Below are 15056 nucleotides of genomic sequence, written 5' to 3'. Positions count from 1 at the left end.
CTTATCAGGAAGTACACCTACCATAGAGTAAAAAGGTAATGGGGCGAATTACTGAAAGGTAATGAGGAGACACCAATGCTATGACAATGCCCATCAAAGTCACCAATTCACTCCTTGAACTAAAACCTAGCTAGCAAGTGAAATAACAGTGAGCAGGAGGACCCCAGGAATTGACAGGCAAATAAGAACTGCAGGCAACCCACAATGAATTCTGCACCGGGAGGAATGTTTGGGATACTCATTTGCATGTTGGTTACCAGAAAGTTCTTTCAGTTCACAGTCATTTTAAAGCACTCCTTGTCAGAGCCTGGGAATGCACTGAAGTGTCTGAACAAAGGTGAACTGGCAATGAGTTAGTTCTCTTCTGTAACCCATAGGAGACAATATGCCTTCTATTGGGAACTTATATACTCTTTTTACATGTTTATCACGCAAACAGAGCAGAGCCTCTGACTACTGGACTACTGTATCTCTTGTTAAAGAAAAGTCCTCTGACCACGTTGACCCCATTTCTGCCTTTATCTCTGGATTCTGATGTTGTAGAGCCTCCGAGTTCCCCACCTTAGAGTGATATCTCACTCTTCTGTTACTGCATCTGCTTCCTATTTATAAAGGGTGAACTTTCAGAAAAGCAACTTTTCTTCCTTTAATCCACAGCAATATTTATTGCTTCAGGGGAATTCCAGTCTTGTCCTCTGGCAAGCTCACAGTTCTCAATTTAAACAGGCAAAGCAAATGCATTTTCTCTCCATGTGAAAAAGGCTGTGGCTAACAGGATTCTGTTGCTGACAAGTGTAGCCATTTTAATTATTTTGAAATAAAAATAAACAAAAAAGATAATCTTAAAGTCAAGAGTCCCCTCTAGAAATTTCTTTCTCATGGCATCTTTGCAATCAGCACAATTTAGCTTCCATCATTACTGTTTTTTAAGTGCCTACTAAGTACTAGTTGCGGTTAGATTGCCCACCTCTGCCCTTTAGTCACCAACACTTACCAGAATAAAGACACAAAGCAGGTCTGTACAATAATTACATTCAGCACTTTCTAAATCTCATAAGTGGGTACAGTATTCTCCTTAAGTACAGAGTACCAGGAAGGCTATAGGTTGTATGATGGAGAATAGAGATGCAATCCAGGATGATGTGCTTATAAATAGGATGGAACAGAGGCAGTGATAACATCTCTTTTCTTTGGACTAAGGGAATGCTTTATAATGATGGCCAGATTTTTGCAATGAATACAAATGAAATAGGAGAGCCCCCAACTATTTGTCTCTTTGGTATATACAAGGCTAGTTCTTCCAAAATGTGGTCTTAACAGTGCAATAATTATTTTAGGTATGCTGGTATAATGGACTTCATCAGTCTCATTTCAACATGGATCTATTACCAACTATACTCAGAGGATCCTCTGCAGTTAAATTCTGGCTACTTTTACTAGTGACACTCAAAAGGCAACAATGGTGTGGTCTCTCAACCTCACAAGCAAGGACTGTGCAGAGAAAATACATAAAAGTAGCTCAGTAGATCACATGATGATTTTTTATGCACAATAAACTGCAAATAGCCACCTCCTTAGGGAATGCCTAGCTGTGTATCCATTGCTTTTAATCCTACCTAACTCCTTTTAGTATATTAGTTCTGCTTCACACAGGAGAAATGCAAACTTTTTTTTAGCATGCAAACAACAGTAAATCACATCTTCTTTCACTTTTATAGCTCAATGCAAATACTTAACATTTATCTCATGTTTCTTATTATCAAAGCACCTGCTATCATGTGAGAGACACAGATTTTAGTTTTACTCACTATATAGAGGAATAAATCAAAACACAAAGAGAAAAATAACTTCGTACATACGGTCTACGACACAGTTGAAATCTGAATTCAGAATTTGTAAGATACATTCTTCTCATAAATGTAGGTATAGCACATAGAACTCTTAGCCAATGAAAACCATAGAATGAGTACTGACTACTTAGTGAAAAGTGTGAACCTTGTAAATGTCTTATCAGTATCTTTTCCTAGAAATCATTTGCTTCTATATTCTTCACAAAACGGCCTGAACAGAAAAACTAATGACCTAATTATTTAAGATCTTTGAAACAGTTGAAGAGAATCTGATGAATGGATTAAAAATTCTGTCCTTTGTACGAGTATCACTACTGTAATTTGGTTATATGTGGAGTTTTTATTGAGCATTATTAATCATTCTTAAATGCTAAGACAGAAGATTTAGATATTTTTAAAAGTTATCTCTTAATGTTTGCCAGGCCACAAAAACTACTAAAATATCAGCGTTTTTAAAATATTGATGGTAATTAGAATGAGTATACATGTAGATCGAAAGAAACAAAATTTCCATAAAGCTAATATCTTTAAATACTTCACTAAATATCAAAATACTGAGTTATTTGAAATCATATTTCTTGGAAGCTAGTTGTTTACTGAGGAGAAAATCTAATCTAAGACACTGACCATTTAATTTTGGTATCAAATCAACTCCTTTTTTAAGGCAAAGTCCAGTCCAAAGTCACTGTGATTTCAAACTCTAGAGAGAAATCAATCCCAATTGAAAACTGCAGTGTTTTACACTATCTTATTTTGTAGAAAATACATCTTAAATTTTATAGGTTGATCGGAAAGCAATGTGTTTGCAAAAGACCTGGAATAAATACTAGAGCAGATAGAAACAAAGAAATGGGGTTTACTATCATATATTGAATAAGTGATGGGCTTTGACTGCCTTTTTTTTCTGATTCAAAATTTTAAACACATTTCAGTTCAACTTTGACTAAAATAACATAATCAGTTTCTCTGCTTTTATTTTGGTTCCCTATCATTGCCAGTATTTCTAGGTGTGATGAGAAATAGAACTTTACAGACAAATTACAAAATGACAGGGTACAGAAGAAATAAGATGGTTGTGGATCCCACAGGAAGGATCCGAGTTGAATAGCGTGAAGGGATTGGGTTGGGAGAGAAACAAAGAAAACTGAACAAAGGGACACGTCTTAATCAGAGCACATTTAGAAATGTGAATTTACTCAAGGTAGCATAAATAAAGAGGGATCTCACAGGTTCCAAGAAAATGAAATCCAAGTTCACGCAGGGCTGGGAGTTGGAATGGAAGATGAGGATCAAGATTGCTCTGCATCTCTCAAAGCCGCATGGCTTCCCTCCATTCTACTTCTCTATTCTGGCCTCAAGTTTTCTAGCTTTGTCTTCAAAACTATTATTTACTCTTTCCTGAATCATTTTTTTTTTAATTGTTGAATGCTTCATTTATTTCATGTATTTTTTTAATATCTTTATTGGAGTATAATTGCTTTACAATGGTGTGTTAGTTTCTGCTGTACAACAAAGTGAATCAGCTATATGTATATATATATCCCCATATCTCCTCCCTCTTGAGCCTCCCTCCCACCCTCCCTATCCCCCCTCTCTAGGTGGTCACAAAGCACCGAGCTGATCTCCCTGTGCTATGCGGCTGCTTTCCACTAGCTATCTATTTTACATCTGGTAGTGTATATATGTCCATGCCACTCTCTCACTTCATCCCAGCTTTCCCTTCCCCACCTGTGTCCTCAAGTCTGGTCTCTACGTCTGCGTCTTTATTCCTGCCCTGCCACTAGGTTCATCAGTACCATTTTTTTAGATTCCATATATGTGCATTAGCATACGGTATTTGTTTTTCTCTTTCTGATTTCCTGAATCATTGACAGGCAGGTGGTTCTGGTTCTCCATGGTACAGATTCCTACCCTGGCTCTATAAGACTAATTATTTCAATACCCAATGTTGCCTCCATTCTGAGTGACCCAGTTTCCAACCCTCCACCCTTTTCAGTTAGCTTGAGTCAGGGGGCAGAATCAAATGGTAATAAGGTTGCCCCTTCTGGACAGTGTGTGAATCAAGATTTATAAATGGGAGTGTAGGAAGGCATGAAATGGACAGCATCTGTATACTATGGAATAGAAAAAAATCCTGGGCTTTTATATAGAAATAGCCACTTCTTTATCAGGCTTAATTGTTGTCTTGGAAGGCTGAATTTTTTTTTTTTTTTTGAAAGAACCCTTAGATTCTTCATTCAATCTTTTTTTTTAGTAGACATCTATTTTTTTTAAAATTATTTATTTATTTATTTATGGCTGTGTTAGGTCTTCGTTTCTGTGCGAGGGCTTTCTCCAGTTGTGGCAAGTGGGGGCCACTCTTCATCGCGGTGCACGGGCCTCTCACTATCGCGGCCTCTCTTGTTGCGGAGCACAGGCTCCAGACGCGCAGGCTCAGTAATTGTGGCTCACGGGCCTAGTTGCTCCGCGGCATGTGGGATCTTCCCAGACCAGGGCTCGAACCCGTGTCCTCTGCATTAGCAGGCAGATTCTCAACCACTGCGCCACCAGGGAAGCCCGGAAGGCTGAATTTGAGACCCAGCAGTGAAGAGTGAAAATGATGAGACTGATGTTACAAAGTAATGAAATAAATTTCTGTACAAAATAAAAAGCAGGAGTCTTTGGAGAATGGCCATAGTGATATAGAATAGAACGTTATCCATAGCTTTATTATTTCTACATAATGTAGAAATGGAAAAGAATGCCAACAATTATGCCTTGAAAACTGTAATCCCAATATGTTATATTAAAGAAATTACTATTTACAAAATACCATAAATAAATAATAGTATTTCTATTTATAAATGATTAAATGTGGGTCAGAAGGAAGGCATTCATGATGAATATTCATAGATCACAAACCAATCTGTGTCAGGTATAAAAAAATAACTTAATGTCTGAATCTCTAATCTCTCCAGGTTACTATATTTAATGTACTTAGGAAAATGAGTCAATCTCTCTCACATATTTGATACAGAATTCCTTAAATTCTAAATAACAAAATTAGTAAACCTTGAAAGTTTAGAACACCTTTATTTAGTATATGAAATATGTATCTATTTACCGAACCAAGAGTACCTTTACTTCCCTGTTTTACCCAGCATTCATTCAGAGCTAAAATGTATTAATAATTCTGCATCCCAGTAGTTTCAATGGTTTTCAATGTGCTTTAAGCAATAAGAAAGTAATTTGGGATAGGTATATTAATGGAAGTTCTGACTGAAGAGGTCTTTATCTAAAACTCTTTTTCCAGGTCTATGGCTTTGAAACTTCTTTGATGTTTTATGTATTCACCTAGTATATACACACCTAAATAAGTTTACATATATACATATTGCATGTTACATACATATATACAATATAACGTACAATCAGCCCTCCATATCCACGGATTCTGCATCCACAAATACAGAAACCAACCGTGAGGGACTTAAGCATCTGCATATTTTGGTATCCAGAGGGGTCCTGTAGCCAATCCCCTGCAAATACCAAAGGACAACTGTATATAACACATGTAGATACATATGAAATGGAAGTTTTACAAACCATTACTTACTCTGTCTATATGCAATATTCTCTGCTATTTTTACTACTTTTCCAATTCTATTTCCTCTTTTTAAAAATGCTGGTCACAACACACTAAACTGATTTCACAAGCCACTAATGAGTTCCAATCTGTAGTTTGGAAAACACTGCTTTAGACCAATTAAACACTGTACTTTATTTCAACTTTCTTCAATTAATTTGATATACCTAGAGACAGACTGTGTCATTTGTGAAGTGATAGCCAAGACCAATATATGACTTATATTGGTCCACCAACCCATATATGTTCTTCCTAGTAACCATGCAGCCTTCCTCTATAAATTAGCGTGGCTGGTTTCACTGCAAATTGCACAGGCATTTCCTTTATTTGCAGAAAATATCTATTTTCAAATGGAGAAAAGAACCCCCCCAAAAGACAAACTAAATCGCACAGTGAATCTAACAGAAAGTGATTAATGGGATCGACTGTCGGCATAGTCCAGCTTACCTCCCTCAAGAAGGGTGAATAGGACCTCAAATTCATCTTCATTAATATGTTACCACTTAGTGCGGTGCTCTAGAGATACATTTGCTAGTTAATAATTAATCAGAAAAGTTCTCTAGTGATAGTGGCAGAAGAGAGAATGAATGGGTAGATTTGCTCTGCATAGAGAAAGCTTTCCAACAATGACACCATAGCCTTAAAGACATAAGAACAACAGCCTTTATGAAGTCTGGATGGAATGATAAATTTTTAAAGATGCAATCCTCTGGAAAAACAGGTTTAGTCTCACTACACGAATAATGCTCACTATTCCACAGCACCTCCCCTGTGGCTCATATATCCCTAAACCTTCCCTATCACATAATACCCTAGTTTATCCTTCAGAATGCTCCTCCTGACTGTAATTAATTATTCTATCATTATTTGCTCTATGTCTGCCATCCCCCTTAGACTGGCTAACTCAATATGGAATCCACAATGCCTAGCCCGGTGTGTACCACATCAACAGAACTCAACAAATATTTATTGAATGAATGAGTGAATGGATGGATGGAAAAAAGTGAGTGAATATTTTATAATATTGATTATCACACTTTTTCTCCTTTCGAATAAGGTAGAGACTAACAGCACCAACGGCATACTCTCTGCGCGTTTACTGAAAAGCCTGTTCCCTTCCGCTTATTCACCCAAGCCAAGAACTTTTTAGTTCTGTTCAATTTTTCCCCCTTGTATCCCATTCAACTAATGTTTATTGGGTTCCTGCTGCGGGTCAGCAACTACAATATCTCTCTAATCCATCTGTTCCTCTCCTTTTTGTGTGCCACAGTCTCACCATTTCTCCCCTACGTTATTGCAGTAGCATCTTAAATCTTCCCTGTATCCTGTCTCTAATAGTGACCGCCCCCCACCCAATCTATTCTACACACGGCTGCCCAAGTAACCTTCCTGAAATATATGCTATCCCCTTGCTCAAAATCCTCAAAGCCAAACTCCTAAGTCCGGCATACAAGGCCCCACCTTTTTTCCTAGGTTCATCTCCCTGACATCTATTATATACTCTCCTTACATAACAAAATTTCTATAATACTTTGCTGAATGTCCCATGCTGTTTCATCACTCCATAACTTTGAACATCCTGTTCCTTCTTCTTGAAATATCCTTCTCATTTTCTTCACCTGATGTGAAGAAAAATTCATTCTTAAAGATCTAATGATAACTTTTCTATGAAACCTTCCTTGGTCCAATGACCCTTCTCAGCCAATTACTCTTCTAAGCCACTGTCCTATTTTGTGCTCCTCATTCTGTATTTCAAGCCTAAAACAACATTTATTAAATTTTACTGTTATTTCATCACTAATCATCAGAGGAATGCAAATCAAAACCACATGAGATATCATCTCACACCTGTCAGAACGGCTATCATCAAAAGAACACAAATAACGAACGTTGGTGAGGCTATGGAGAAAAGGGAACGCTGGTGCACTGCTGGTGGGGGTGTAAATTGGTGCAGCCTCTGTGGAGAACAGGATGGAGGTTCCTCAAAAAACTAAAGATAAAACTACCATGTGACCCAGCAATTCCACTCCTGGGTATATATCCGAAAAACACAAAACAAAACACTAATTCAAAAAGATACACACACCCCAATGTTCACGGCAGCATTATTTACAATTGCCGAGATACGGAAGCAGCCTAAGTGTCCATTAACAGATGAATGGATAAAGAAGTTTTGGCATATATATATGTATATATATATACACACATATACATATATATATACACACACACACACATACACACACACACACACACACACACACACAATGGACTACTACTCAGCCATTAAAAAGAACAAAATTTTGCCATTTGCAGCAACATGGATGGACTTGAAGGGCATTATGCTAAGTGAAGTAAGTCAGACAAAGAAAGAAAATACTGTATGATATCACTTATATGTGGAATCTAAAAAACACAACAAACTAGTGAGTATAACAAAAAAGAAGCAGACTCACAGATGTAGAGAACAAACTAGTGGTTACAGTGGAGAGGGGCAATATAGGGATGGGGGAGTGGGAGGTACAAGCTATTGGGTGTAAGATAGGCTCAAGGATGTATCGTACTACACTGAAAATGTAGCCAATGTTTTGTAATAACTGTAAATAGAAAGTAACTTTTAACATTGCATTTTTTAAAGTTTTTTTAAATTAATAAATAAATACATTTTACTGTTATTTACATGCCTATTTTCACCCCCTCCATAAGACTTCAAAGCCCTTCAGGATGAATATCAGTGAGCATGAATGAAGATTTGGGCATAAATCCACTTTTCTATCTACAGTACCTATCATAGATGTTGTCTATCAGATTCCATAGTTTCTGGACACATAATCCAATTTAGCCGGTTTATGCAACAAGGGAGTTATTACGAGGTGTAAGGCAGCTAACAAAATTTCTAGGAGAGCCAGGCTGTGCAGCTTGGCTGTTACTCAACCAACAACTCTCAGGCACTAGAACACTCAGTGCCTGTAAGGGACTCTCCTCGCTGAAATCTCACTCTCACCAATGATAAGACCACTAGTCCCTTTATCAAAGCTTCTGCAGGAGAATCAAACATTGCACCACCCTACTTGCCAGAAGATTCTATCTCCCTGCATATTTACACCAACCACTCATTACTCCTTCCTTCCAAGTCTCACTTACAAAAGGATGATACTCTGCACAACTCCAGAAGTCGCCATCACATCACGCAGAGCCTGTAAGCCATATGCTGAGACATTCTTCACACAGGTTATATATGCTTGAGGAAACACAGCTCACATGTGGAATCCTAGCTGCAGAGGGGTCTGGGAAATGTAATTTCAACCTTCCTGCTTTAATAGTTCAGGAAGTCATGCTAAAAGGGAGCTGGAGTGGGTGGTGAGTGAACCACTTTGCAGTTCCTCCTCCATTAATGCCTAATAAATGATGAGGAGGAATGAACAGATAGAAGGAAGAAATGTAAGGATCATAATTATCATCTTAATTCCTCCATATTCTACTGTTTAAGTCATTCAAATGTAACTTTTAAATTAACAAAATGTACCATTATTTCTTCAAAAGTATTATTTACTTCTTTTCAGGCAGTTATTTTGCTCTGTCTTTAGTATATCGTCTGCTTCTAAATTTTTCTAATGTTCATACTACCTATATGTTTCTTCCAGTTTAGCTTGTGATTTGAAATATACTGCACTCTTTTATTTGTACAGGAACATGAACCCTCTGATTATAACAACACATACTGACTCTGACTAACAACGACAATGATAAAAGTTGCTTTCAAATGTGAAACCATAATTCCAAGTTATTTCTGTCAGAATAGATAAATTAAACATAACTTTGATTTCTTTCTGAACTTGGAATGTTTATAGCACATTGATGACAGCAATTAAGCTATCTATTTTAGGCATATTAGCTATAGAACTCTTTTGTAAAAATTCACAAGCCTAAATAAACTATTTTTTAAACCTTTGTTTAAGTTTTTGTTTTCCAAAGATCAAGCCCCAAATTAGCAATCTTCTAGTGAGTTTCCAATGCATGGCTTTTAGATACTCAGACTGAGTTTCTAAAGATAAAATTACGCTTAGTTATAGAACTTACTCTATCCCAATTCAGCCACTGACTTATTGAATGATACACGTGAGCTATGTATGATATAGTACTTTGTTAAACAAAGTACTGTTGGAAGTGTTAAGAGGTTAGGAGGATGAAACTCTGGTAGATAAGAGCCAGGTGAAGATTTTATTATAGCAATAATACTATGAATTCATTTCTAGATAATACCTTATAATTTTTTAAAAGTTTCTCTTATTAAACGATATTCACAACATTTCTGGGAAACAATCAGGCATCTCCATTTTGACGATGAGGAAACTGAATTCAAATCAAAAGTATATATTGAGCACCTACTACATGCCAGATACTGTGTTAGGTACGATAGTTACCATAGTTACAGTATCTCTAGATAGTGTAGAGATAGTGTAATAAGACTGTAATCAATGCCATGATAGGAAAGTATAGAGTAGAATAGAGTGGTATAGAGTAGGATAGAGGCATTTAGTTTGAAAAGGTGCACAAAAGCAGCTCTTAGCTTAGACTTGCAGAGAAAGTGAGAGTAACATCTAAACCAGTGGTTCTCAACCATTGGCAATTTTACCTGGATCCTCAACTTTGGGACACTTCCTAATATCTGGAGACGTATTTGATTTCCATTTTTTGGACGGTGGGAGGTGCTATTGGCTTCTAGTGGCCAGAAGCCAGAGATGCTGCTAAACCTCTTTCCAAGTCTCACCCACAGGATAGTCCCTGTGAAACAGATTATTCAGTCCAAAATGTCAACAGTGCTGCAGTTGAGAAAACTTGATCTAGGCTGAGCTAATATACAACAAGGAGTTGGTAGGTGGAGACAGAAGGGGAGGATATGGCAGGGGTGGAGGAATGACAGAGGACAGTGTTCCAAGAGTGAGAACCACTTGTGTGAAGGACCTCCACACTGACTGGTTCACTGATATATATATATATATATATATATATATATATTTTTTTTTTTGTCTAAGAAAACTTTTTCCATTTACTAGATGAAAGAAAAGTTTTAGTTTTATATAAGTATACTATTGATATTAAAACTTATTTTTAAAAGCCTTATGATAACAATTCAATTTTATCCAGCTTGACTACACAAGGTAAAATTCTCTCCTCACAAGTGCCCACATCCATTGAGTTTGTCCTTTTTTTTGGGGGGGGGGGATTTTTTTTTTTTTTAATTCAAACAGAAAGTCACAAAAATTATACTCATCCTCATCAGTTCACTCAGTCCCATGTAATTAATTTTTTTTTCATCTTGATCTTTTGTTAGCACTTTTATGAGCTCATCAGTTTTTCATTAGCGTTCTGAAAATGCTTATTCATTCAGTTCAGCAGTACAGTCAGTTACCAGAAACCCATACTTGACAGAGTCTTTTCCATGAATTTCTTGAAGATGAAACCCTTTTATAGGAACATATTTGCAAAAGCATCAGAGTACACCCAGAACTGTCTGTAAATGACAAAAGACTTAAAAATGACCACAGTTAAAGATTTGATGAAAGTTCATAATAATGCAGTTGACAAGAAAATTAGTTATTTCTGTGATATACATTTTAAAGTAATAACTAGGATTATGACTTATAACATTATACCAGAACATATAAGATTTTTAGAAATTTCATGTAATGTCTGAAACATTTATATTAACATATTTCCATACAAATAACCCAATGAAAGTTTAGTATTAGTTGTTTTGTTTGGTTTTTAATACTGCAGGTTCTTATTAATCATCAATTTTATACACATCAGTGTATACATGTCAATCCCAATCACCCAATTCAGCACACCACCATCCCCACCCCACCGCAGTTTTCCCCCCTTGGTGTCCATATGTCTGTTCTCTACATCTGTGTCTCAACTTCTGCCCTGCAAACCGGCTCATCTATACCATTTTCCTGGGTTCCACATACATGCGTTAATATACGATATTTGTTTTTCTCTTTCTGACTTACTTCACTCTGTATGACAGTCTCTAGATCCATCCACGTCTCAACAAATGACTCAATTTCGTTCCTTTTTATGGCTGAGTAATATTCCATTGTATATATGTACCACATCTTCTTTATCCATTCGTCTGTTGATGGGCATTTAGGTTGCTTCCATGACCTGGCTATTGTAAATAGTGCTGCAATGAACATTCGGGTGCATGTGTCTTTTTGAATTACGGTTTTCTCTGGGTATATGCCCAGTAGTGGGATTGCTGGGTCATATGGTAATTCTATTTTTAGTTTTTTAAGGAATCTCCATATTGTTCTCCATAGTGGCTGTATCAATTTACATTCCCACCAACAGTGAGTGCAAGAGGGTTCCCTTTTCTCCACACCCTCTCCAGCATTTGTTGTTTGTAGATTTTCTGATGATGCCCATTCTAACTGGTGTGAGGTGATACCTCATTGTAGTTTTGACTTGCATTTCTCTAATAATTAGTGATGTTGAGCATCTTTTCATGTGCTTCGTGGCCGTCTGTACGTCTTCTTTGGAGAAATGTCTATTTAGGTCTTCTGCCCATTTCTGGATTGGGGTGTTTGTTTCTTTAATATTGAGCTGAATGAGCTGTTTATATATTTTGGAGATTAATCCTTTGTCCGTTGATTCGTTTGCAAATATTTTCTCCCATTCTGAGGGTTGTCTTTTCGTCTTGTTTATGGTTTCCTTTGCTGTGCAAAAGTTTTGAAGTTTCATTAGGTCCCATTTGTTTAGTTTTGTTTTTATTTCCATTACTCTAGGAGGTGGATCAAAAAAGATCTTGCTGTGATATATGTGATTTATTTTTTAATTGTCATAAAATACACATAATGTAAAATTTACCATTTTAACCACTTTTAAGTGTACAGTTCAGTGACATTAAGTACTTCCACATTGTTGTGCAACGATCACTACCATCCATCTCCAGAATCTCTTCGTCATTCCAAACTATAACTCTGTACCCATTAAACACTAACTCCCCATTTTCCCACTCCCCAGCCCGTGGCCACCACCATTCTACCCTCTGTCTCTATGAATTTAACTGCTCTAGGAACCTCACATAAATGGAATCATACAGGACTTGTTCTTTTGTGTCTGGTTTACTTCACTTAGTACAATGTCCTCAAGGTCCATCCATATGGTAACATGTGTCACATTTTCCTTCCTTTTTAGGGCTGAATAATATTCCTTTGTATGTATAGACCACATTTTGTTTATCCACTCATTGGTTGATAGACACATGGGTTGCTTTCACCTTTTGGCTACTGGGAATAATGCTGCTATGAACATGGGCATACAAGTAACGGTTTGAGTCCCTGCATTACATTCTTCTGGGTATATACCTAGAAGTCATTCACTAATTATTTTTATGTACCAGTTAATTGTTCTAGTGCTTCGTATATGGTAAAAAAAAATAATACCAAATATCCCTCATATCATGAAACTTAAATTCTAGTGAAGGAATACAAACACATGAACAAGATCATTTCAGAGAGGCTTATCAAGAAAATAAAAGGAGATGATGTGGAGTTGAATATGACTGGAACTTAGAGTGCTGGAACTTAGGAAGGGAGTGGTAAGAAGGAAAGGTAGTAGAAGCCTTACAATGCAGGCAACCCAGATAAGGATTCTCTACTTCATTTTATGGGCAATGAAAAGTTCAGAGAAGTTAAATGAATTGCCAAAGGTCTTACAGGTAATAAATTCTACAGGCCAGGCTAGAACCAGTATCACTGCCTATCCTTACTATACAGATTTTCTTTGGAGCTGCAAAATTGGATAAGGGTACATGTTTATCAAACACAGCAACCTGTACCCTACCAACCAGACATCTTATCTTTTCCGTCTGCTTCCATGATTCTCTCCAGAATCAATGCCATGAATGGTTAGAGGACATTTTAATGCTTTACTTACTCACATTCATTCTGTATACAGCTTTGCTGCTGGTATTCCTCTTCGCTTTTTAAAAGAGATTTTCTATGAGTACAAGATAAAATAGTATTGATTCTAAAAAGAAATGCCATATTTCCCCATAGCTTAGCTTTAAAATAAACAACCTTTGTTCAGTTCAAAAAAATTTGCATATGACCTGAGTAAGTAACATTTGACAAAATAGAGAAGTGTTCTGTTGAACAATAAGAACACTTTCTTCTAACTCTTGCTTTCATTCAAGGTCATGTGCAGCTTACATAAATATTACATGAAACCTGTTTTTCAAGGAATCACTGTCTATGATGATTTATAGAGACAGAAGTCCATTGGCAAAGTCTACCTTTTCAAATATCACAAGCTTTTATTTTCCAGCAAGAAGAAGAAAGTGGCTCTCATTAGGTAAATGGAGCTATTCTTTCATGCAGGATTAAGATTTTAATGCAGTTTATGTGTGCAATTAAGATTTATCAAAGGTTTTCTTGTGTGTCAGGTGACAAGATGTGTTGCAACTCAGTTTAAAGTCCAGACCTCACTGGTTGAAATAGCAAGAATAAGTTATGACACAAAGTTTGTATCAGGAAAAGATAGAGAATATTTTCTTTTTTATCCTCATTTAATCTTTTGCTGCAATGTGAGCTATTATAGAATTAAATAGTGAATAGATATTCTTAGACTTAAAACTGTTTTATAAAAAGAGGCCAATTTTGCTGAATATATTTGCTCTGTCAACAAACAGGTGCTGAACAACTATTATGTGTAAAAGCACTTTAATAGGTGCTATTAAAATTGTCATATGTCATTGTGAAGCAAAACATTTTCCTACGTATATTAACTGATTTGTCTGGTAAAATAAAAAAGAATACACTGCATGAAAAGATTTAACATGCTTTAGAGAAGTTTTACTTTATTATTAAAAATCCCATAATTACTGTCAGGGGACCTCTTATTTTTATCATTTAGAATTGACCTCAGATAAAGTACTCTGTAAATACATTACTTAATATAATACTACAAGAAGTAAAAAGGACTTTTCATTGCCTTGCTTTTCACAGAATCTCCTTCTACGTCTCTGATAAACTCCTTAGCTTCCTTTTTGCTTATTCATTATTCAACACATTTTTATTAAGTGTCAGGCACTATGCTTGACACTGAGGATACGAAGGTGAAGAAGAAAGGAAACAGTTGTTCTTTTGTGAAGCTGACAGTCTGGTTGGGGAGACAAATAAATAAGATGACAGGTCAAATAGAGGTTACCATTGGGACACACGGTAGGAGCATCAAGACCAACATACGGTGGAGAGATAGAAAAGGGGAAATGATGGGGAAAACATCTCAGAGGAAGAGACATTTATCTCACCCATAAAGCAATTCTCTACAGTCTCATCACTACCAGAGGAAGAACACAATTTTTCAATGTAGGTTTTGAACCCAGTTTTAGGTGACTCCTTTAAATCGTTCAGCTAGGTACCCATTATCCCCAACTGGTTCATTCTTGAATTGAGCCTGAGGGGGCCCTAGCAATTATGCCTCCCAAGCTGTAATGTTATCTCCACCACTATTCATTTTTTTTGTTGCCTTGGTTTTAGGAGTGAGTTTCATTTTCTAGTGAGACTGAAGCA

Source organism: Eubalaena glacialis, chromosome 16 (genome assembly GCF_028564815.1).
Source record: "Eubalaena glacialis isolate mEubGla1 chromosome 16, mEubGla1.1.hap2.+ XY, whole genome shotgun sequence".
In the NCBI taxonomy this organism is placed as follows: Eukaryota; Metazoa; Chordata; class Mammalia; order Artiodactyla; family Balaenidae; genus Eubalaena; species Eubalaena glacialis.
The sequence above is the reverse complement of the archived record's forward strand: the minus strand, read 5'-3'. Positions refer to the sequence as shown.